Raw genomic sequence first — 22,832 nt, forward strand, 5'->3', positions numbered from 1 at the left:
TGCTGGGAATAGTGGTACACCGCTCGCTCAGCCACACTATATAGCATTCTGTTCACTGTTCTGTGTCTGCTGGGAACAGTAGTACACCGCTCGCTCAGCCAGAGTATATAGCATTGTGTTTACTGCCACTCTGTGTACACCGCTCAGCCAGACTATATACCATTGTTTACTGACACTCTGTGTACACCGCTCAGCCAGACTATATACCATTGTTTACTGACACTCTGTGTACACCGCTCAGCCAGACTATATACCATTGTTTACTGCCACTCTGATTCTGCTGGGAACAGTAGTACACCGCTCGCTCAGCCAGACTATATACCATTGTTTACTGACACTCTGTGTACACCGCTCAGCCAGACTATATACCATTGTTTACTGCCACTCTGATTCTGCTGGGAACAGTAGTACACCGCTCGCTCAGCCAGACTATATACCATTGTTTACTGACACTATATAGCAGACTATATAGCATTGTGTGTACACCGCTCAGCCAGACTATATACCATTGTTTACTGACACTCTGTGTACACCGCTCAGCCAGACTATATACCATTGTTTACTGCCACTCTGATTCTGCTGGGAACAGTAGTACACCGCTCGCTCAGCCAGACTATATACCATTGTTTACTGACACTCTGTGTACACCGCTCAGCCAGACTATATACCATTGTTTACTGCCACTCTGATTCTGCTGGGAACAGTAGTACACCGCTCGCTCAGCCAGACTATATAGCATTGTGTTTACTGCCACTCTGTGTACACCGCTCAGCCACACTATATAGCATTGCGTACTCTGCCAGTCAGTGTGTATATTGCTGGGATCAGTAATACTCCACTCACCGTCAACCACTATATGAGCTCAACATGAGTTCCCCAGAGACCTCCGCTGTGAGCAGCACTCCCAACAACAGCAACAGCCAACGCCCCACGCAAGCTATAACATCCACCCCAGCAGCCAGTGGTCAGCAGCAGCCCTCCCCGGAGGAGAACGTTGTGTCCATCAGTCCGTCGCCAGAGCGATTAATGAGGGCTGCCATTGAGGAGATGATGGGGCCTGATGTGGAGGAGGAGGTCTGGCTCAGGCCAGCATCCCAAGTTAATGTTGAGGACGATGAGGGGTCTGTGTCTGGGGATGTTGGGGTGGCAGAGGTGGTGGGTGGGTCAGACTCAGGAGAAGAGTTGTATGATGAGGATGATGATCGGGACCATCTGTATGTGCCTCAGAGTCCGACCCCGGAAAACATGTTGTATCGTGTGTTTAGGTACTAAAATCTGCGTTCCCTCCCAGTAGTGTTGGGCGAACAGTGTTTGCCACTGTTCGGGTTCTGCAGAACATCACCCTGTTCGGGGTGACTATATAGCAGACTATATAGCATTGTGTTTAATGCCACTCTGTGTACACGGCTCAGCCACACTATATAGCATTGTGTTTACTTCCACTCTGTGTCTGCTGGGAACAGTAGTACACCGCTCACCCGCCACTGTATAGCATTGTGCTCTGTGTCACTGCTGACAATAGTGGTACACCGCTCACCCACCACTGTATAGCATTTCTGTACTGCCACTGTACTGCTGCCAGTCAGCGTGTACTTTAAGGATAAGTGAAATGAGGAAGAAATCCGTTGAAAGAGGGAGGGGCAAGGGAAGAGGTGTTTCCCCTGACGGTTCACGTACAGGCCACAGGGGAGCACCCAAGAAAACCCACTCAATACTGCCCATGTTGTCCAGGACAACAACCCTCACAGATCCAAAAGAACAGGACCAGATAATTACTTGGATGACCTCTCAAGCGTCCAGCAGTGGGTTAAGCAGCACCAGCACATCACGCACGAGGTCCGAGTCCTCAGCCAGTTAAAGTCTGGGCTTTCTTTGAAGACTGCACTGAGGATGTTACCATGGCGATTTGCAAGGTGTGCAAGACCCGCCTGAGCAGGGGGAAAAGTATTAACAACCTCTCCACCACCAGCATGAGCCGCCACATTCTATCCAAACATCCCACTCTGTGGGCAAACGCGGCAGGACAGGGTACCACCAGCAACACTGCCTCCCTTGGGTTCACCAGACTCACCACCAGACCCGCCTCAGCAGCAGCAGTAGCCCAGCCATTGCGTGGTTCACAACATTCACAAACATCAGACGATGCTGACACTGTCACTTTCCGGACTAGTGCTCTTGAGGTCTCCCAGTGTTCATCAAACACAACAACCAACAGCCCTTCGGTGTGCAGCGCTACGGTTGAGTTGTCTGTCTCTGAGATGTTTGAGCACAAGAGGAAATTGCCAGCAAATGACCCCCGGGCCGTGGCAGTAACAGCCAGCCAGCATAGCCAAGCTTCTGGCCTGCGAAATGCTGCCATATCGAGTGGTGGAGACAAACAGCTTCAAGGGCATGATGTCAGTGGCCATCCCACGTTACGTTGTTCCCAGCCGCTACCACTTTGCGCGCTCTGCAGTGCCTGAGTTGCATGAGCACGTGGTCAGCTAAATAACCCGAAGCTTGAAGAATGCCGTTGCCTGCAAGGTTCACCTCACCACTGACACCTGGACGAGTGCGTTCGGCCAGGGTCGATACATCTCCCTTACCGCGCACTGGGTGAACCTTGTGGAGCCTGGCAGCGATTCCTCACCTGCTACGGCGCGGGTGTTGCCCACGCCGCAAACAGCTGGATAACAACAGCAGCACCTACCTCTCTGACTCCTTCTCCTCCAACGCATCTCAAAGCTGTACCTCATCCGGAAATGCTAACCCAGCACCAGCAGCAGTAGGATCGTGGAAGCAGTGCAGCACAGCTGTTGGCATGCGTCAGCAAGCGTTGCTGAAGCTGATCTGCCTTGGGGATAAGCAGCACACAGGGGAGGAAATTTGGAGGGGAATAAAGGAACAGACGGATTTGTGGCTGGCACCGCTGGACCTGAAACCGGGCATGAAGCTAGACACCTGGCACGAACTGGCAATGTACGCAATAGAGGTGCTGGCTTGCCCGGCAGCCAGCGTTATGTCGGAACGCTGTTTCAGTGCTGCCGGAGGCATCATCACAGATCGGCGTATCCGCCTCTCCACAGAAAATGCAGACCGTCTGACTCAAATTAAAATGAATCAATCCTGGATTGGAAACGACTACGCAACACTCCTGGACCCCAACCAAGTAACCTGACCGATGAACATCTGGGATGGTTTAGCGTTTCCGGTCCCTGTTTATTGAACCTCTCATCTGTATTACATTTATGACTGCATGGCGGCAAAAAGCATTGCTGCTATATCCGCACGCTTTTTGTCCTCATGCAAGGCCTGGGTTGTTGTGTCTCACAAAGCGTGGCCTTCTCCTCCTGCGCCTCCTCCTGTTCCATCACGTGTGCTGCTGCTGCTGCTGCTGCTGCTGGGTTACCGTTGCCGGTCCCTGTTTATGGAACCTCTTATCTTTATTACATTTATGACTACATGGCGGTACAAAGCATGCTATCCGCACGCTTTTTGTCCTCATGCAAGGCCTGGGTTGTTGTGTCTCACAAAGCGTGGCCTTCTCCTCCTGCGCCTCCTCCTGTTCCATCACGTGTGCTGCTGCTGCTGCTGCTGCTGGGTTAGCGTTGCCGCGTGGTCCCTGTTTATTGAACCTCTTATCTTTATTACATTTATGACTACATGGCGGTACAAAGCATGCTATCCGCACGCTTTTTGTCCTCATGCAAGGCCTGGGTTGTTGTGTCTCACAAAGCGTGGCCTTCTCCTCCTGCGCCTCCTCCTGTTCCATCACGTGTGCTGCTGCTGGGTTAGCGTTGCCGCGTGGTCCCTGTTTATTGAACCACTTATCTTTATTACATTTATGACTGCATGGTGGTACAAAGCATGCTATCCGCACGCTTCTTGTCCTCATGCAAGGCCTGGGTTGTTGTGTCTCAAAGCGTGGCCTTCTCCTCCTGCGCCACCCTCCTCCTGTTCCATCACGTGTGCTGCTGCTGGGTTAGCATTACCGGTCCCTTTTCCTGGAACCTCTTATATGTATTTAGAGTTGAGCTGAAATTTTCGTAATTTCGCATTACTATAATTACGCATGCGAAATTTGCGATTACGATGCGAAATTAGCGTAGCGAAATTGCCATTAAAATCGTAATTGAAAATACCGTAAGCGTAATTTTCAACGCGAAATTTCGCGTTTCGTTCATGCCGTAATTTCGCATTAAACGCTACCGTAATTTCGCGTTAAACCGTAACGCTCCGTATAATATAAAAAAGCCGCCGACTTTAAGGGTTAATAGCAAAGCCCCCTTAAATGCTAAGAGCCTCAAATTTGGAGAATATATTAAGGAGATCCGGAGGAATAAGAGGAAAAAAATTTTTTTCAAAAAGACCTTATAGTTTTTGAGAAAATCGATGTTAAAGTTTCAAAGTAAAAATGTATACATTTAAAAACCCGCCGATTTTAACGGTTAATAGCAAAGCCTGCTTAAAGTTTAGGAACACCAAATTCCTAGGGTATATTAAGGGGATCAGTGGGAATAAGAGGAAAATTTTTTTTTTCAAAAACACCTTATAGTTTTTGAGAAAATCGATTTTTAAGTTTCAAGGGCAAAAATGTCTTTTAAATGCGGAAAATGTCAGTTTTTTTTGCACAGGTAACAATAGTGTATTATTTTCATAGATTCCCCCAAGTGGGAAGAGTTTTACTTACTTCGTTCTGAGTGTGGGAAATATAAAAAAAAAACGACGTGGGGTCCCCCCTCCCAGACCTCTTTAACCCCTTGTCCCCCATGCAGGCTGGGATAGCCAGAATGCGGAGCACCGGCCGCGTGGGGCTCCGCACCCTGACTATACCAGCCCGCATGGTCCATGGATTGGGGGGTCTCGGAAGGGGAGGGGCAGCCAAGCTTTCCCCTCCCCCTCCGAGCCCTTGTCCAATCCAAGGACAAGGGGCTCTTCTCCACCTCCGATGGGCGGTGGAGGTGGAGGCCGCGATTTCCTGGGTGGGGGGTTCATGGTGGAATCTGGGAGTCCCCTTTAAAAAGGGGTCCCCCAGATGCCCACCCCCCTCCCAGGAGAAATGAGTATAGAGGTACTTGTAGTACCCCTTACCCATTTCCTTTAAGAGTTAAAAGTAAATAAACACACAAACACATAGAAAAAGTATTTTAATTGAACAAAAAACATAACCACGAAAAAAGTCCTTTAATATTCTTAATTAACCATTAATACTTACCTGTCCCTTTAAATAAATGATCCCACGCAATATCCTCGGAAATGTTCTATCAGTTACAATGTAATGTATGTAACTGTAGTTATTACAATATAACAACTTTGTTACATTGTAACTACGCCGCACCCGACGTCACTCACCGCCGCCGCCGCCTCCGCGTCTGCGCTGCAGGACCCGACAGAGCTCTGAGCTATAGCTCAGAGCTCTCAAAAGCATCTTTGTATTTGGGCTCCAAGGAGCCCCATTGGTCCTTAGCAGACCAATGGGGTTCCTTCTGATTTGAAGGAACCCCATTGGTCTGCTAAGGACCAATGGGGCTCCTTGGAGCCCAAATACAAAGATGCTTCTCAGAGCTCTGAGCTATATAGCTCAGAGCTCTGTCGGGTCCGTGCAGGACGCTAAGTCCCCGCCGGCTCCGCTGCCCTCCCCGCCTCTCCCACATGTCACCCACATGTCACCCACATGTGGGTGACATGTGGGTGACAGATGTGGGCGGGGTGGACAGCGGGAGCTGCGGGGACTTAGCGTCCTGCATGGACGCGTATGCGGCGGCTGAGCGGCGAGTGGCGTCGGGTGCGGCGTAGTTACAATGTAACAAAGTTGTTACATAATAACTTTGTTACATTGTAACTGATAGAACATTTCCGAGGATATTGCGTGGGATCATTTATTTAAAGGGACAGGTAAGTATTAATGGTTAATTAAGAATATTAAAGGACTTTTTTCGTGGTTATGTTTTTTGTTCAATTAAAATACTTTTTCTATGTGTTTGTGTGTTTATTTACTTTTAACTCTTAAAGGAAATGGGTAAGGGGTACTACAAGTACCTCTATACTCATTTCTCCTGGGAGGGGGGGTGGGCATCTGGGGGACCCCTTTTTAAAGGGGACTCCCAGATTCCACCATGAACCCCCCACCCAGGAAATCGCGGCCTCCACCTCCACCGCCCATCGGAGGTGGAGAAGAGCCCCTTGTCCTTGGATTGGACAAGGGCTCGGAGGGGGAGGGGAAAGCTTGGCTGCCCCTCCCCTTCCGAGACCCCCCAATCCATGGACCATGCGGGCTGGTATAGTCAGGGTGCGGAGCCCCACGCGGCCGGTGCTCCGCATTCTGGCTATCCCAGCCTGCATGGGGGACAAGGGGTTAAAGAGGTCTGGGAGGGGGGACCCCACGTCATTTTTTTTTTATATTTCCCACACTCAGAACGAAGTAAGTAAAACTCTTCCCACTTGGGGGAATCTATGAAAATAATACACTATTGTTACCTGTGCAAAAAAAACTGACATTTTCCGCATTTAAAAGACATTTTCGCCCTTGAAACTTAAAAATCGATTTTCTCAAAAACTATAAGGTCTTTTTGAAAAAAAATTTTTTCCTCTTATTCCCACTGATCCCCTTAATATACCCTGGGAATTTGGTGTTCCTAAACTTTAAGCAGGCTTTGCTATTAACCGTTAAAGTCGGCGGGTTTTTAAATGTTTACATTTTTCCTTTGAAACTTTAACATCGATTTTCTCAAAAACTATAAGGTCTTTTTGAAAAAAAAAATTTTCCTCTTATTCCTCCTGATCTCCTTAATATATTCTCCAAATTTGAGGCTCTTAGCATTTAAGGGGGCTTTGCTATTAACCCTTAAAGTCGGCGGCTTTTTTATATTATACGGAGCGTTACGGTTTAACGCGAAATTACGGTAGCGTTTAATGCGAAATTACGGCATGATACGACTGTAATGCGAAAATTACGCGAAAATTACGCTTACGCGAAATTTCGCGAAATCCTTCTTCATTACGATTATGTACTTACGGCCATAATCGTAATTACACTAATTACGCGAAATTTCGCAAAATCGTAATTAGGTCATTACGCTCATCTCTATATGTATTACATTTATGACTGCATGCCGACAAAAAGCATGTTACCTGTGCAAAGAAAACAGACATTTCCCGCATTTAAAAGACAGTTTTCCCTTTGAAACTTTAAAATCGATTTTCTCAAAAACTATAAGCTCTTTTTGCTAAATTTTTTTTTCCTCTTGTACCCACTCCCAAGGTGCACATACCCTGTAAATTTGGGGTATGTAGCATGTAAGGAGGCTTTACAAACCACAAAAGTTCGGGTCCCCATTGACTTCCATTATGTTCGGAGTTCGGGTCGAACACCCGAACATCGCGGCCATGTTCGGCCTGTTCGGCCCGAACCCGAACATCTAGATGTTCGCCCAACACTACAGTGAATGCAGGTCCCTGCGCGCAAGCTGCCATGTTGAACGCGGAATCAGCCGCCTTATTCTGAGTACTTGCGGCGGCTTTTCCGCGTTTTCTCACAGTACCTCCTTCAGTCCCCCCTGTCCTTCCTTCTGTACTCTTTTTTTGCCTCCTTCTGGCCCTCATGCCTTCTTCTGTCCCCCTGTACCTCCCTCTGCCCCTCTGTGTACCCCCCTCTGTCCTCCTGTGCCTCCTTCTGTCCTCCCTTGTGTCTCATTCTGCCCCCCATTGTGCCTCCTTTTGTCCCCCATTGTGCCTCATTATGTCCCCTTGTGCCTCCTTCTGTCCTCCTTTGTGACTTCTTCTGACCCTCGTGCTCCTTCTGTCCCACTGTGCCTTCCTATGTCCCCCTGTGTGCCTTCTTCCTTACATGTATTTTATTTCTCACATGTATTTTTTGGTGAAGCGCTGCTGCAATTAGTGTAATTTCTGGTGAAACGCTGCCGCATTACAATTTTCTGGTGAAACATTGCCGCATTACGGTTATTTACTGGTAAAATGCTGCCGCATTGCAGTTATTTTCATTGGGGAGCACCTTGTGGCAGGGGGCGCCACAGGTTTTTTCGCCTGGAGTGACAAAATGACTAGAGGCGCCCCTGATTCTGCAGATTATCCCCATTACTGGCCTCTCTAGAGATCTGCAGAACATTGCTCTTTCCTATGTGTTGTCTGCCAGACTCTACAGCATATTTCTATATTTTGAAGACCATTAAGTCTCTGGCCTCTCAAGATATCTGCAGAGCATCGCTCTTTCTGTTTACATATAACAGAACGTCTCGGGGACCTTTACAATCCTAATATTTGGATGGACTTCCTGAACATCTGCTGCTTATTTAAGATACTTATTTGGTGCTTTTTCCTCCTGGAACACGAAGCCCTGTACAATTTACAAACAATTGTAACGGAAGGGAACTGAATTAATTGAATTAACAATTAAAAATGACCTCCCTTTCCATCGGTTGTCACTGAACCAAAAACGCCTTTACAAACACGATAACTTTTCTGCAAGGTATGTGTGTGATCTTGGCTAACGCAGCCCCGCCTTGTTGTGTTCACGCCTTTCTACGCGTTTCACAGAAATGTTTATGCTGTGTGGCCGTAACTGGAAACTAGCTTCTGGTGAAGCAGATCAGCGCGTTGGCCCAACTTTGCAGGATCGATGATGAATTTTAGAACTTGTGTTATTCTGGGTAAGAGTACAGTCGGCTACACGCTACCATACATGGTTATCTACTGCTCGGTCCGCTTCTGATCCAGCGTCCTGCTGCCAATATTAGCAAATGGACTCTCATCAATCTTTCTGTGGGCGCTGGTATAAAGACGTAGAACACTGTCTGTGATGCAAAGCAGGAAAAAAGGGCAAAGGAGCCCTTACGGTAAAAAAGGTGCCGCCATAGGCACCTATGATAAAAGCCACGATTTGCAGCTAAGAAGGGAAATTTGGGGCACCCGCTATCGGGCATGTCCCAGTGCCGAAATTTACCTTCTTTGCTGCAAATCGCAGCATTTATAATGGCCACGATTTGCGGCAATGACGGTAACTAGCAGCCGAGAGAACTGAGGGCGACGAGGCACTCAAATATGCAAATTGCGGCATTGCATAGCGGGCACTGCAATGTCGCAAATTTGCATTTCCGCATGCCTCGGCACCCTCAATTCTTTTGGGCGCTGAAATTTAGCTTTTTTGCTGCAAATCGCTGCTGGGCGGTGGAGCGAAGGGTTAAGTGACACCAGAGGGAGTCTTAGGGTTAGACACCATCCAGCAGGGTCTTAGGGTTAGGCACCACCGGGGGTTAGGGTTAGGCACCACCAGGGGGGTCTTAGGGCTTGGCACCACCAGGGGGGTCTTAGGGTTAGGCACCACCGGGGTGTGGGGGGGTCTTAGGGTTACGTATCACCAAGGGGGGTCTTAGGATTAGGTACAACCAGGGGGGGTCTTAGGGTTAGTCACCACGGGAGGGTCTTAGGGTTAGGTTCCACCGGGGGTTAGGGTTAGGCACCAATGGGGTGGGTCTTAGGGTTAGCACCACTGGGGAGGTCTTCGGGTTAGGCATCGGTAGAGGGAGGGTTCTGTGTTAGAGTGGGGTTAGGTGAACAATACCAATATTTTGCAATCAGAATCCAGCAGTAGAGTATCGCTAATTAAGGCAATACTCTACTAGCGGCAATCCCATGCTTTTGTTCCAGGTGCCTTTGTTACATATATGCCTGTGTTGTACTTGCTTTTTATTGGAGCATGCAGCTCAACATGCAAAATTACACACCAGTGGGTGCAACCTGATTGAGGGCCAGGAGCAGGAGTTGCCTGGGGCCCATTTCAAGTGGAGTGTGCTTCTACGGAGGTTAGCTGTTCACTGAGTCATCTAAGGCCGAGGTCCTCAACGTGTGGTACACGCTCCCCAGGTGGTACTTGGTTGTGTTCAGGGAATACTTCAACTTGTCTAGAGTAGGGTCAGGTGCTTGGGGCCTAGTGGGTGTGAAGGGACCCACCTGCGACCTTCTTTGACCTCTGTCCACTCCAGCTTACCAAAAGGACCACAAGGGGCCCCCAAATCTACTACCTTACCTAGGGCCCCGTTCAGGGCCCCAGTGTTATTTTTACCGCCCAAGGTCCACTATCACCAGCTGCCCCCACACTGACAGCATCCTAAACTCCCCCTCCCCCCCCCCCCCAACATGGCAGCGATTAGATTGTAGGCTCCTCTGAGGACAGTTAGTAAAGTGATGGCAGGGATTAGATTGTAAGATCCGTGGCAAGCATCAGATTCGATGAGTGACAAGCAGCTCACAGATCACTGTTCACTGCCCCTTCATCCCCCGAGTGCCAGATCTGGCTGTTGATAGTCACCAACCGCTATGTACACTCTATGTAGCAGGACGAATGTTCGGCAGGCAGACTTCTACTGCCACCCTGCTGCCCACAACCCGCCCCTTGCTATCCTGGTGCCCTAGGCCATGGCCTTTGAGGCCTTGCCTGAAATCCGGGCCTACATCTTAATCCATCTCCACTTGTCACAGTCAATCCATTATAGTAAGTTTTGAAGATTATAGATTACCTAAACTTACCTAAAGTAAGCACAGAGGTGAATCTACATACCTCTAAGTGATGTCAATTTTTCTCTGCGTTCCCCATAAACACTCCAGCCACCAGGAACCCCTGTCCCCATAATCACTCATTGAGAAATTTGACTTGCAGTCAATCTTAGACAGGAAGAGGCGGGCTTGACTCGATGTTCCCTCCTATGTCCCTCTTCTTCCCTGCTGTGAGTTTATAAAGTAAAAAGTTAGATACTCACCTTAGTAGAGGGAAGCCCCTGGATAATGGGCCAATCGTGTGAGGAGAGGAGATGGAGGGGGTGCAGGAAGGAAGCAGGCAATTTGGGCTCCTGCTAGTGTCGGAAGTTTTGGCGCCGCCATAGGCGCCCATAGAAATATCGGCACTGAGCTGTAATTTGGGCGCCCGCTATTTATCTGGCACCGTGGGCACCCAAATTATGGCTCAATGGTGATATTTCTATAGGAGCCTATGGCAGCACCTGAGAACTTACGTTTTTTTTTTTGTGGCGGGGTTGGCAGCAGGGGAGGCGGCAGTTAGGGTTACAGTCAGGTAGGTTGTTTGTGGGGGGTGGGGTTTAGGTTTAGGCCTCAGGCAGGTTGTTTGTGCAGGGATGAGGTTTAGGGTTATGCATCTTTGTGCAGGGAGGGGGTTTAGGGTTAAGCGTCAGGCAGGTAGTTTGTACAAGGGGGTGGGGTTTAGGGTTAGGCGTCAGGCAGGTAGTTTGTGCAGGGGGGTGGGGTTTAGGGTTAGGCGTCAGGCAGGTCGTTTGTGCAGGGGGGTGGGGTTTAGGGTTAGGCGTCAGGCAGGTAGTTTGTGCAGGGGAGTAGGGTTTAGAGTTAGGTGTCAGGCAGGTAGTTTGTGCAGGGATGATGTTTAGGGTTAGGCGTCAGGCAGGTAGTTTGTACAGGAGGGTGGGGTTTAGGGTTAGGCATCAGGCAGGTAGTTTGTGCAGGGATGAGGTTTAGGGTTAGGCATCAGGCAGGTAGTTTGTACAGAGGGGTGGGGTTTAGGGTTAGGCATCAGGCAGGTAGTTTGTGCAGGGATGAGGTTTAGGGTTAGGCGTCACTCAGGCAGGTAGTTTGTGCAGGGGAGTGGGGTTTAGGGTTAGGCGTCAGGCAGGTAGTTTGTGCAGAGGGGTAGGGTTTAGGGTTAGGCATCAGGCAGGTAGTTTGTACAGGGGGGTGGGGTTTAGGGTTAGGCGTCACGCAGGTAGTTTGTGCAGGGGGGTGGGGTTTAGGATTAGGCGTCAGGTAGGTAGTTTGTGCAGGGGGGTGGGGTTTAGGGTTAGGCGTCAGGTAGGTAGTTTGTGCAGTGGGTGGGGTTACATAGTTACATAGTTATTTGGGTTGAAAAAAGACGTACGTCCATCTAGTTCAACCAGAGAACAAAGTACAACACCAACACCAGCCTACTCCCTCGCATATCCCTGTTGATCCAGAGGAAGGCGAAAAACCCTTACAAGGCATGGTCCAATTAGCCCCAAAAGGGAAAAAAATTCCTTCACGACTACAGATGGCGATCAAATAAAATCCCTAGATCAACATCATTAGGCATTACCTAGTAATTGTAGTCATGGATGTCAACGCAAGGAAAGCATCTAAGCCCCCTTTAAATGCAGGTATAGAGTTTGCCATAACTACTTCCTGTAACAATGCATTCCAGATCTTAATCACTCTTACTGTAAAGAACCCTTTCCTAAATAAATGGCTAAAACGTTTTTCCTCCATGCGCAGATCATGTCCTCTAGTTCTTTGAGAAGGGCTAGGGACAAAAAGCTCATCCGCCAAACTTTTATATTGCCCTCTGATGTATTTATACATGTTAATTAGATGTCCTCTAAGGCGTCTTTTCTCTAGACTAAATAAACCCAGTTTATCTAACCTTTCTTGGTAAGTGAGACCTTCCATCCCACGTATCAATTTTGTTGCTCGTCTCTGCACCTGCTCTAAGACTGCAATATCTTTCCTGTAATGTGGTGCCTAGCATGTACCATTGCGTGTATATCACAATGGTACATGCTAGGCTGGCTTCAGCATGTAGCATTGTAGTGTGTTGTGTTGGTGGTATAATGGTTAGGATAGCAGCCTACCACGCGGTAGGCCTGGGTTCGATTCCTGGCCAATGTATGTGAGTTGGCTTTTGACATCCTACAAATCCTTAAGCAAGCTCATTTTTCTCTTGGATATATCATAATGGTACATGCTAGGCTGGCTTCAGCATGTAGTGTTGGTGGTGGTATAGCGGTGAGGAGAGCTGCCTACCAAGCACTAGACCTGGGTTCGATTCCCGGCCAATGTATGTGAGCTGGCTTTTGAAATCCTACAATTCCCTGGAAGACAAGACCCTCCGGAGGAGGGAAGGGAGGAAAGAAAAAGGACTAAGGGAACAGGCAATAGGTTCTATGGGCTACCATTCAGCATAAAAAAGGTTCAATTTGCGATTAGTTTAATTTTTCCGTCGGAATCCGGAATTCTGCGGAATTTCGCAAAAATCCGGTGGAATTTTCATAGCGAAGGAATTAAGCGCTGGTGGAATCTGCGAATTCCGGCGGAACGGAATTTGCTCTTTCCGATCATCCCTAGTGGCCATCCTATCCTAGTGACCCCTGTCACCAACAACAGGAAGAGAGTGTGACCATCCTGTCCTACTGACCGCTGTCATTGACAACATGAAGTGAGTGTGGCCATCCCGTCTTATTTGATGTTAATGGTTACGAGAACGCACAGAGAAGCATGTGATCTGTTTGATCAGCTGATAGGTTTGTAAGGTACCGATTTGCTGTGATGACTTCCTGGTTTAACACATAAGAATGACCAGCGAATCAAAGCCTTACAAATCATCATATGATCACATGCTTCTCCATGAGTTCTCCTAAGCAAATGTCATCCCTAGAAGTGAGTGTGACTATCCTGTCCTAGTGACCGCTGTCACCGACAACAGGAAGTGAGTGTGGCTGTCCTATCATAGTGACTGCTGTCACCAACAACAGGAAGTGAGTGTGACTATCCTGTCCTAGTGACCGCTGTCACCAACAACAGGAAGTGAGTGTGACTATCCACAATGGGAAACCAGAGACCAATCAGAACCCCTGACAGCACTTCCAGTCTCTCTCCTCCCTGGGCTCAGCACCAAAATAATTAGACATTAAATGAAAGTCTTTTATTTTCCAGCAGATTCATGACTTCTGGAAAATTCAGCTTTTCCCTCAGCATTTGGACACATAATTTTTTCCATGTTGAATTATTTTTCTTTTAACAAAAAGACATTTTGCATTTTTCTTTATAAATGATTTTTAACGCCTACGTCCAGACATAGATCTGACTACACTGTCTAGCAGCGGAAACCAAAATAACGAAAAGAAGATGATACAGACGCTCTCAAACTGGATATGGGTCAATGTGTCAGTGCAGCTGCCAGAGGCTCCTCCTATTCCACAATGGGTGTAAAATGGTTCCACAGAAAAACACCTGAGGCCGACTTCAGACCATAGATTGGCGGTAGCCCGGGGGTTGCACTGCCAAAAAAAGGCCTTCAGAAATTACGGCGTTAGTATGTTGTAATCTCCTTCTGGCTCAGATCCAAACAGGAAGTGACGCCCGCTTGCCGTCACTTCCTGTTTCGGAAATACGGAAGTGCACAGAAGTGTATTGTAAAAAATACGCTTCCGCGCATGCGCAACACACCAGCACCATCCTTTTTAAAAATCCTTACGTGACTTCTGGTCCGCCGCACGTTGTCGAAAGAGGTCAAGTGGGAACATCGGTATGCGCTCGCCGTAGGCTTTATGCGCTCGCCATAGGCTTTCATTAACATTGCGGTGAGGTGTGGTAAAATGACCCACCGTATCGCACCAGTGTAAAAGGACCCTCAGCGTTTGCAGTAATAACTTTAACCATTTCAGCCTGCGGGGATTTTTCACCTTTTGCATCAGAGCTACTTTCACCTCCCATTCATTCGCTAATAATTTTATCACTACTTATCACAATTTATTGATCTATATCTTGTTTTTTCCGCCACTAATTAGGCTTTCTTTGGGTGGTACATTTTGCTAAGAATTTTTTTTTTATAAATGCATTTTAACAGGATTAATAAGAAAAAAATTGAAAAATTCATTATTTCTCAGTTTTTGGCCATTATAGCTTTAAAATAATCCACGCTACCAAAATTAAAACCTATGTATTTTATTTGCCCGTTTGTCTCGGTTATGGCGACATTTAAATTTTGTCCCTATCACAATGTATGGCGCCAATATTTTATTTGGAAATAAAGGGGCATTTTTTCCGTTTTGCGTCCATAACTATTTACAAGCTTATAATTTTAATAATGTTCGTAGTATACCCCCTTCAAATGCATATTTTAAAAGTTCAGACCCTTAGGTAACTATTTATGTCTTTTTTTTGTATTTTTTTTTTCCATTAAAAATTTTATTTGGGTAATATTTTGGTGTGGGAAATAAACAGTTAATTTTAATGTTATTATGTGTGTAAATTGTAATGTAAAAAATATGTAGATGTAGTTTTACTATTTGGCCACAAGATGAGTTTTTTTTTTGCTCCTTGTGCTTCTCGCTAACCGGAAGCACAAGGGGGATGCGGAATTTTTTACGTGCCGAAAGACTGAAGCCTCTTGTAAGAGCGATTCGGTTTTTCTGCTGAGGACACGGATCGGTGATCGGGAACCATGTAGAAATGGTTAAAGGATACCCGAGGTGACATGTGACATGAGGAGATAGACATGGGTATGTACAGTGCCTAGCACATAAATAACTATGCTGTGTTCCTTTTTTTCTTTCACTGCCTGAAAAGAGTTAAATATCAGGTATGTAAGTGGCTGACTCAGTCCTGACTCAGACAGGAAATGACTACAGTGTGACCCTCACTGATAAGAAATTCCAACTATAAAACACTTTCCTAGCAGAAAATGGCTTCTGATAGCAGGAAAGAGATAAAAAGAGTCAATTGTTTATAGATTTTAGCTCTGGCATACTTCAATGAATGGGTCATTAACCTCTTGACGACCAGCTAACGCCGATTGGCGTAAACTGGTTGTCTGTGGGTTTCCATGGAAACGCCTGCTCGTTCAAGCGGCTGTTCCATGTCAGTTCACGGAGGGTGTCTCCGTGAACTGCCTGCGAGCCTCCGATCGCGGCTCGCAGGCGAAATGTAAACACGCGGGGAAGAAATCCCCTGTGTTTACACTGCACGGCGCTGCAGCAGCGCCGTAAAGGAGATCGTCGATCCCCGGCCTCTGATAGGCTGGGGATCGCCGCCGTCTGATAGGCTGAAGCCTATCAGATGGCGGTACAGGACGTATCGCCGTCCTGTACCGCCTACAGAGCCAGGGAGAGGGAGGGAAGGAGAGGGAGGGGGGAATAGCGCTGCGGAGGGGGGCTTTGAGGAGGCACAGCAGAGCGGCGGCGATCAGACCCCCCCAGCAGGACATCCTTCTAGTGGGGAAAAAAGGGGGGGGGGGGGGAGTCTGATCGCCCTGCCTACAATACGATCTGTGCTGGGGGCTGAAGAGCCCACCCAGCACAGATCAATGGGAAACCACTTGGTCGGCAAGTGGTTAAGCAAAAACAATAAAACAGTTAAAACTTAAAAAGTAGATTTAAACATAAAACAAAACTGTGGAATATGTTAAAAAGTCATTTTTAGGAGAAGGAGGATAGATACAATCATTTATTTCATTAGTTTATTTTCGCCTCGGGTGTCCTTTAACCCCCTTGCCTTTCCAATTATATCGGCAAGGGGGCGGCACAGCACTTTTAAAATTTTTTAATTTTTTTTAATTCATGTAGCTAGCATAGTGCTAGCTACATGATAGCTGCTGACAAGCGGCATCCCCCTACCTACGCCGGCGATCTTTGCAAGCAGGAAATACCGTTCAGAACGGGATTTCCTGCAGGGCTTCCCCCGTTGCTATGGCGACTGGGCGGGATGACGTCACAGACGTCATGGACGTCGGGACGTCAGAGGGAATCCCGATCCACCCCTCAGCGCTGCCTGGCACTGATAGGCCAGGCTGTGCAGGGGGTCTGGAGGGGAGGGGGGGCGGCGCGGCGCGCGGCGACGATCGAGAGATGCACGCAGCTAGCAAAGTGCTAGCTGTGTGCAATAAAAAGAAATTTTGAAGATCCGCCCAGCGGGGCCTGAGAAATCCTCCTACACAGGTTACCCCGAGCTGAGCTTGGAATAACCGGCAAGGAGGTTAATCTTGGTGTCAGTAAAATCTTGCAGTCACCGGGTGCTCAAACAGACAAACCAGTGACCAGTAGCGTAGCTTAGGAGCTCTGGGCCCCAGTGCAGGTTTTACATTGGGCCCGCTGAAGTGCTCTGTACATAACAATTATCAGTAGGCTGGGAAGGAGACCAGTCTATTATTGGTTATATCTAATCAAAGCACATATAGAGGTGATCATTACCAGCTTAGCAAGGCTGGATTTATCCTTTTTCTGCCGCTCCCCTTCCATGTGCAGCCCCCCCCCCCCCCCCCCTCCTATTTCTTGTGCAGCCCCCTCTTCCATATCTAACCTTCATGTACAGCAGCCTCCTTCAGTTGTATACAGGCCCCTTGGGGCAGCAGCTACCTATCCATGTGTTGCTCCTTATCTGTGGTCTCTGTATTCCACTTGCAGCCTCTTCTTCCATATTCAGCAATCCCTCTTCTATGTCCAGTCGTCCCTTGGCCATCTGCCCCCCAAGGCTTTGGCCTTGGTGGCCTTTCCAGAAATCTGGCCCTGAGCTTAGTATCAATAAGGAGCTAGTAAAGGAGTTGAAGGAGGGCCCCTACTGGTTCCCTCTGGTCCAGGGGCCCTGGTGCGGTTGCTACCTCTGCATACCCCATTGCCACACCACTGCGGGTGACCATCACCACATATATCAAAGGATGATATCGGTAGAATGTTCCAAATTCCATGAGTTTAAAGGAGAACTGAAGAGAGAGGTACATGGAGGCTGCCATGTTTATTTCCTTTTAAGCAATACTAGTTGCCTGGCAGCCCTGCTGATCCTCTGCCTCTAATACTATTAGCCATAGCCCCTGAACAAGCATGCAGCAGATCAGGTGTTTCAGACTTTAAAGTCAGATCTGACAAGACTGGCTGCATGCTTGTTTCTGGTGTTATTCAGATACTACTGCAGAGAGATAGACCAGCAGGGCTGCCAGGCAACTGGTATTGATTAAAAGGAAATAAATATGGCAGCCTCCGTATACCTCTTACTTCTGTTCCCCTGTAAGCAATAAACCTTATAAAAGCAAATGAGGAATTTTGTAACAAACATTGTGGGCCCCTGTGACAAGGACCCTTCAAATCAATAGTGCATATAACAAGCATATAGTGCAAGTGCCACCGCGTCCATGCAAAAAGGGCGTCGGGAAAAAAGGGAGCGGGGTGTAAATGATAAGCGGTAATAGCATTTATAAAAATATCGTGTTGTATTTCGTTTACAATCATGTTTTACAAATTGAAAACCTTTAACCACCTTAGCGGTATGGACGAGCTCAGCTCGTCCATTACCGACAGAGGGTGCCGCTCAGGCCCTGCTGGGCCGATTTAGATCAAATAAAGTGCAGCACACGCAGCCGGCACTTTGCCAGCCGCGTGTGCTGCCTGATCGCCGCGAAAGAGGGTCCCCCCAGCCGCCTGAGCCCTGCGCAGCCGGAACAAATAGTTCCGGCCAGCGCTAAGGGCTGGATCGGAGGCGGCTGACGTCAGGACGTCGGCTGACGTCCATGACGTCACTCCGCTCGTCGCCATGGCGACGAAGTAAGCAAAACACGGAAGGCCGCTCATTGTGGCCTTCCGTGTTACTTTTGGCCGCCGGAGGCGATCAGAAGAACGCCTCCGGAGCGCCCTCTAGTGGGCTTTCATGCAGCCAACTTTCAGTTGGCTGCATGAAATAGTTTTTTTTTTTATTTAAAAAAAACCCTCCCGCAGCCGCCCTGGCGATCTTAATAGAACGCCAGGGTGGTTAATAATGTCTATGAAATCGCAAATTGTGAAACCGATAATCTTCCCTGTGTTGAAAGTGAAACTTAAAATTACATTTGTTACAAACCGATAATATATGTATAATTGTTATAATTGTATAATATGGTGTATTACCTTCATTTATCGTTTCTTCATATTATAAAATCTGAAAATATTGTTTATAACAATGAAAAAAAAAATGTAAGTACGTAATAACTGTAGTAAAACATTAGTAAATATTACTAACATTTTACTACAACTAAACCCGACCCTACTCTCACTCAGAACCCTCCCTCTACCTATCCGTAACCCTTAGACCTCTCTGGTGGTGCCTAACCCTAAGACCCCCCTGGTGGTGCCTAACCCTAAGTCCTCCCTGGTGGTGCCTAACCCTAAGTCCTCCTTGGTGGTGCCTAACCCTAAGACCCCCCAGGTGATGCCTAACCCTAAGACCCCCTTGGTGATGCCTAACCCTAAAACCCCCTGGTGGTGCCTAACCCTAAGACCCCCCCTTGTGGTGCCTAACCCTAAATTCCCCCTGGTGGTGCCTAACCCTAAGACCCCCTTAGTGATTGCTTTATTGTGTGGATAATACTTTTTTAAAAATAGTGACTGTAAAGAAATATATTACAATTTAATTACTGATCGCTTTATTATGTGGATAATAAATTACAAAGAGTAAGTGATAACATTTTAAATAACGTTTTAGTTAAATACGGTAAATATGTTTAGTATATCTGCAAACGAGATTCGTCACGGGCGCATTTTGTAAACTTAAATCATCACAAGCGCAGTTTGAAAACGATAATAATCTCCAGGCGCCCTTTTTTCCTGTTCAGCGCCCATCAAACGATATTTATTATGGGAGTGAATGGCGGCGCTCTTTTTGTCCACTTGCCTCACTTGCATGCGCCCAAATTTCCTGCTTCCCTATTCACCAACGTCAGGGGGTTTACTCTGATGATACTGGCAGGCCAAAACTTGTTGGATTTGGGTATTTAATTTTAAACACTGGTACGGTGCACCAAACCTTGCCAAGGACAACCACAGTGTCAGAGCTGCAAGAAGAGGATGAGGAACAGCTTGGTAATGGTTACCACTATACAAAGTATCTACAGAAGTCATTATTATGAGCACAAGACCAATAGAGAGCTGATACTGTAGTTGAGGGAGGGCGCTTTCGGGGCCACCTCTGGCCCAAAGGCCCCGTTGCAACCTCTGCAACCCCTATTGCTACGCCCCTGACTGCATCCAAACAGATCAGCAGGACAGCCAGGCAACTGGGATTGTTTAAAAGGAAATATGACAGCCTCCATATCCCTCTTACTTCAGGTTCACTTCAAACCAAAAATAAGACTATGGGATTCCTGAAAGTACTCCTGTTTAGGAGTCAGGACTATAGACAATCATTTATCTCATCCGTTTATTTTCATTTCAGTTTCGCTTTAACAGCAGCTGATCGAGGAGCTGAGCAAACAAGTTCGGCTACTGCGGACTTACGGGGGCATTTGTGCCTGGAGTTAAGCTGAACATAAAAATGTACATTACAGCAGCGTGTGGGAAAGTGGCGGCGGCTCCGGCAGGCGGGGGAGGGTGGCGGAAATCGCATTTGCTGAATTAAGGGATTCCCACTGTTTGGGGGTCCCATAAACGGACTTAATTCCTAAAAGCTGCAATAAAAGTCGGAGTCCTTAAGCCGGAGACTTTGTCTTCGGAAAACTTGGTGGTACGGCCCCGAGCTGGAAGGAAATTCCCTCCGACGCTGCCAGATGAAATTACAACGTTTCATGGTCAGGTTTAACCGCTCTGCGCCGTCGGCCCAGAAAGCAGCACAATGTCACCCGAGCTAAAGGCAGATTTATTTGGAGCGGATTCAGGACGACCGCCTCCCCTCCCCCTTCTCGGAGGAATGGTGGAAATCTGTCCGCAGCTTCACTGCCATGACTCTCCCTCCCGACCCTGACGGCGGTTATTTCTGTGTAACTGGGTCAGTCGGGATAGGAGCCCTTTCTTCGTATAATTCTTTCTGTTTTAGGAAAGCAAACTTTTGTTTTTCGTATAATGGACTACCCACTTAAAGAGACACTGAAGCAGAAAAAAATTTTAGGATATAATGAATTGGTTGTGTAGTACGGATATTTACTAGAACAGTAGTAGCAAAGAAAATATTCTCATATTTTTATTTTCAGTTACATAGTGTTTTTTATAACATGACATAATTCTCTAATATTTGCAGTTACTACACTACTCAGCATTCGAAATGATTTTACAGAGCAGGCCAGTGAATTATTGACCTGTCCTCTGCAGAGAAAAATAAAATACAGTGACTGATAGCTGAGATAACAAGCTTCAGAAGACAGAGCTCTCTGCGACTTTGAAGGTCATGGAGCTCAATGGCTCTTTTGCAGAGATAACAACTGGAGTTTCTTAACTCTTCCTGTACTGGAAACAATATATAGACTTATTTCTCTGCTCCTAATGTTTTATTTCTTAGCTGTACTAAACATACAAATCATATCATAATTTATTTTTTCTTCAGTGTCTCTTTAAAAGGCCAAGTTCAAACACATTTTTTGTTGTTTTTTTAAGCATAGTTATTTATAGAGCATCGTTTTTAAAGTGGTATTAAACCCTTAAAAAATAAAAAAAATCTAAATAGTCACTTTGTTACTGAAAGCGTTTTAATTTAAACTCCCTGGTGGTATGATTATTTCAGGATTTCAGGGTCTTTATAAAACGTTTCAGACCCTAAAATCAGAAAAAAAATCACGCTGCCAGAGTCTCTGTACCAGCCCCTGCTCTCACTCTCCTCCCTGGGCTCCAGCGCTGCAATTTTACCTCTGTCCTCCGTGTGGTGCTGTAACTCTGTAGTGAGATCGATGACGGTGATCTCACTAGAGTTGGGCCGAACGGTTCGCCGGCGAACGGGGTTCGCGCGAACTTAGGTGGTTCGCGTGCGGGTACCGCACGCGAACCTTTTGCGGAAGAAGTTCGGTTCGCCCCATAATGCACCTGAGGGTCAACTTTGACCCTCTACATCACAGTCAGCAGGCCCAGTGTAGCCAATTAGGCTACACTAGCCCCTGGAGCCCCACCCCCCCTTATATAAGGCAGGCAGCGGCGGCCATTACGGCCACTCGTGTGCCTGCATTAGTCAGAGTAGGGCGAGCTGCTGCAGACTGTCTCTCAGGGAAAGATTAGTTAGGCTTAACTTCTTCCTGGCCTGCATACCTGTTCTGTTCAGTGAGCCCTCAGCCCACTGCATACCTGTACTGTGATCCTGCCACTGCATAGCTGTTCAGTGATCCTGCCACAGCATACCTGTTCTGTTCAGTGAGCCCTCAGCCCACTGCATACCTGTACTGTGATCCTGCCACTGCATAGCTGTTCAGTGATCCTGCCACAGCATACCTGTTCTGTTCAGTGAGCCCTCAGCCCACTGCATACCTGTACTGTGATACTGCCACTGCATACCTGTTCAGTGATCCTGCCACAGCATACCTGTTCTGTTCAGTGAGCTCTCAGCCCACTGCATACCTGTACTGTGATCCTGCCACTGCATACCTGTTCAGTGATCCTGCCACAGCATACCTGTTCTGTTCAGTGAGCCCTCAGCCCACTGCATACCTGTACTGTGATCCTGCCACTGCATACCTGTTCAGTGATCCTGCCACAGCATACCTGTTCTGTTCAGTGAGCCCTCAGCCCACTGCATACCTGTACTGTGATCCTGCCACTGCATAGCTGTTCAGTGATCCTGCCACAGCATACCTGTTCTGTTCAGTGAGCCCTCAGCCCACTGCATACCTGTACTGTGATCCTGCCACTGCATAGCTGTTCAGTGATCCTGCCACAGCATACCTGTTCTGTTCAGTGAGCCCCCAGCCCACTGCATACCTGTACTGTGATCCTGCCACTGCATACCTGTTCAGTGATCCTGCCACAGCATACCTGTTCTGTTCAGTGAGCCCTCAGCCCACTGCATACCTGTACTGTGATCCTGCCACTGCATAGCTGTTCAGTGATCCTGCCACAGCATACCTGTTCTGTTCAGTGAGCCCTCAGCCCACTGCATACCTGTACTGTGATCCTGCCACTGCATAGCTGTTCAGTGATCCTGCCACAGCATACCTGTTCTGTTCAGTGAGCCCCCAGCCCACTGCATACCTGTACTGTGATCCTGCCACTGCATACCTGTTCAGTGATCCTGCCACAGCATACCTGTTCTGTTCAGTGAGCCCTCAGCCCACTGCATACCTGTACTGTGATCCTGCCACTGCATAGCTGTTCAGTGATCCTGCCACAGCATACCTGTTCTGTTCAGTGAGCCCTCAGCCCACTGCATAC

The sequence above is a fragment of the Hyperolius riggenbachi genome, chromosome 9 (assembly GCF_040937935.1).
Source record: "Hyperolius riggenbachi isolate aHypRig1 chromosome 9, aHypRig1.pri, whole genome shotgun sequence".
Taxonomy (NCBI): Eukaryota; Metazoa; Chordata; class Amphibia; order Anura; family Hyperoliidae; genus Hyperolius; species Hyperolius riggenbachi.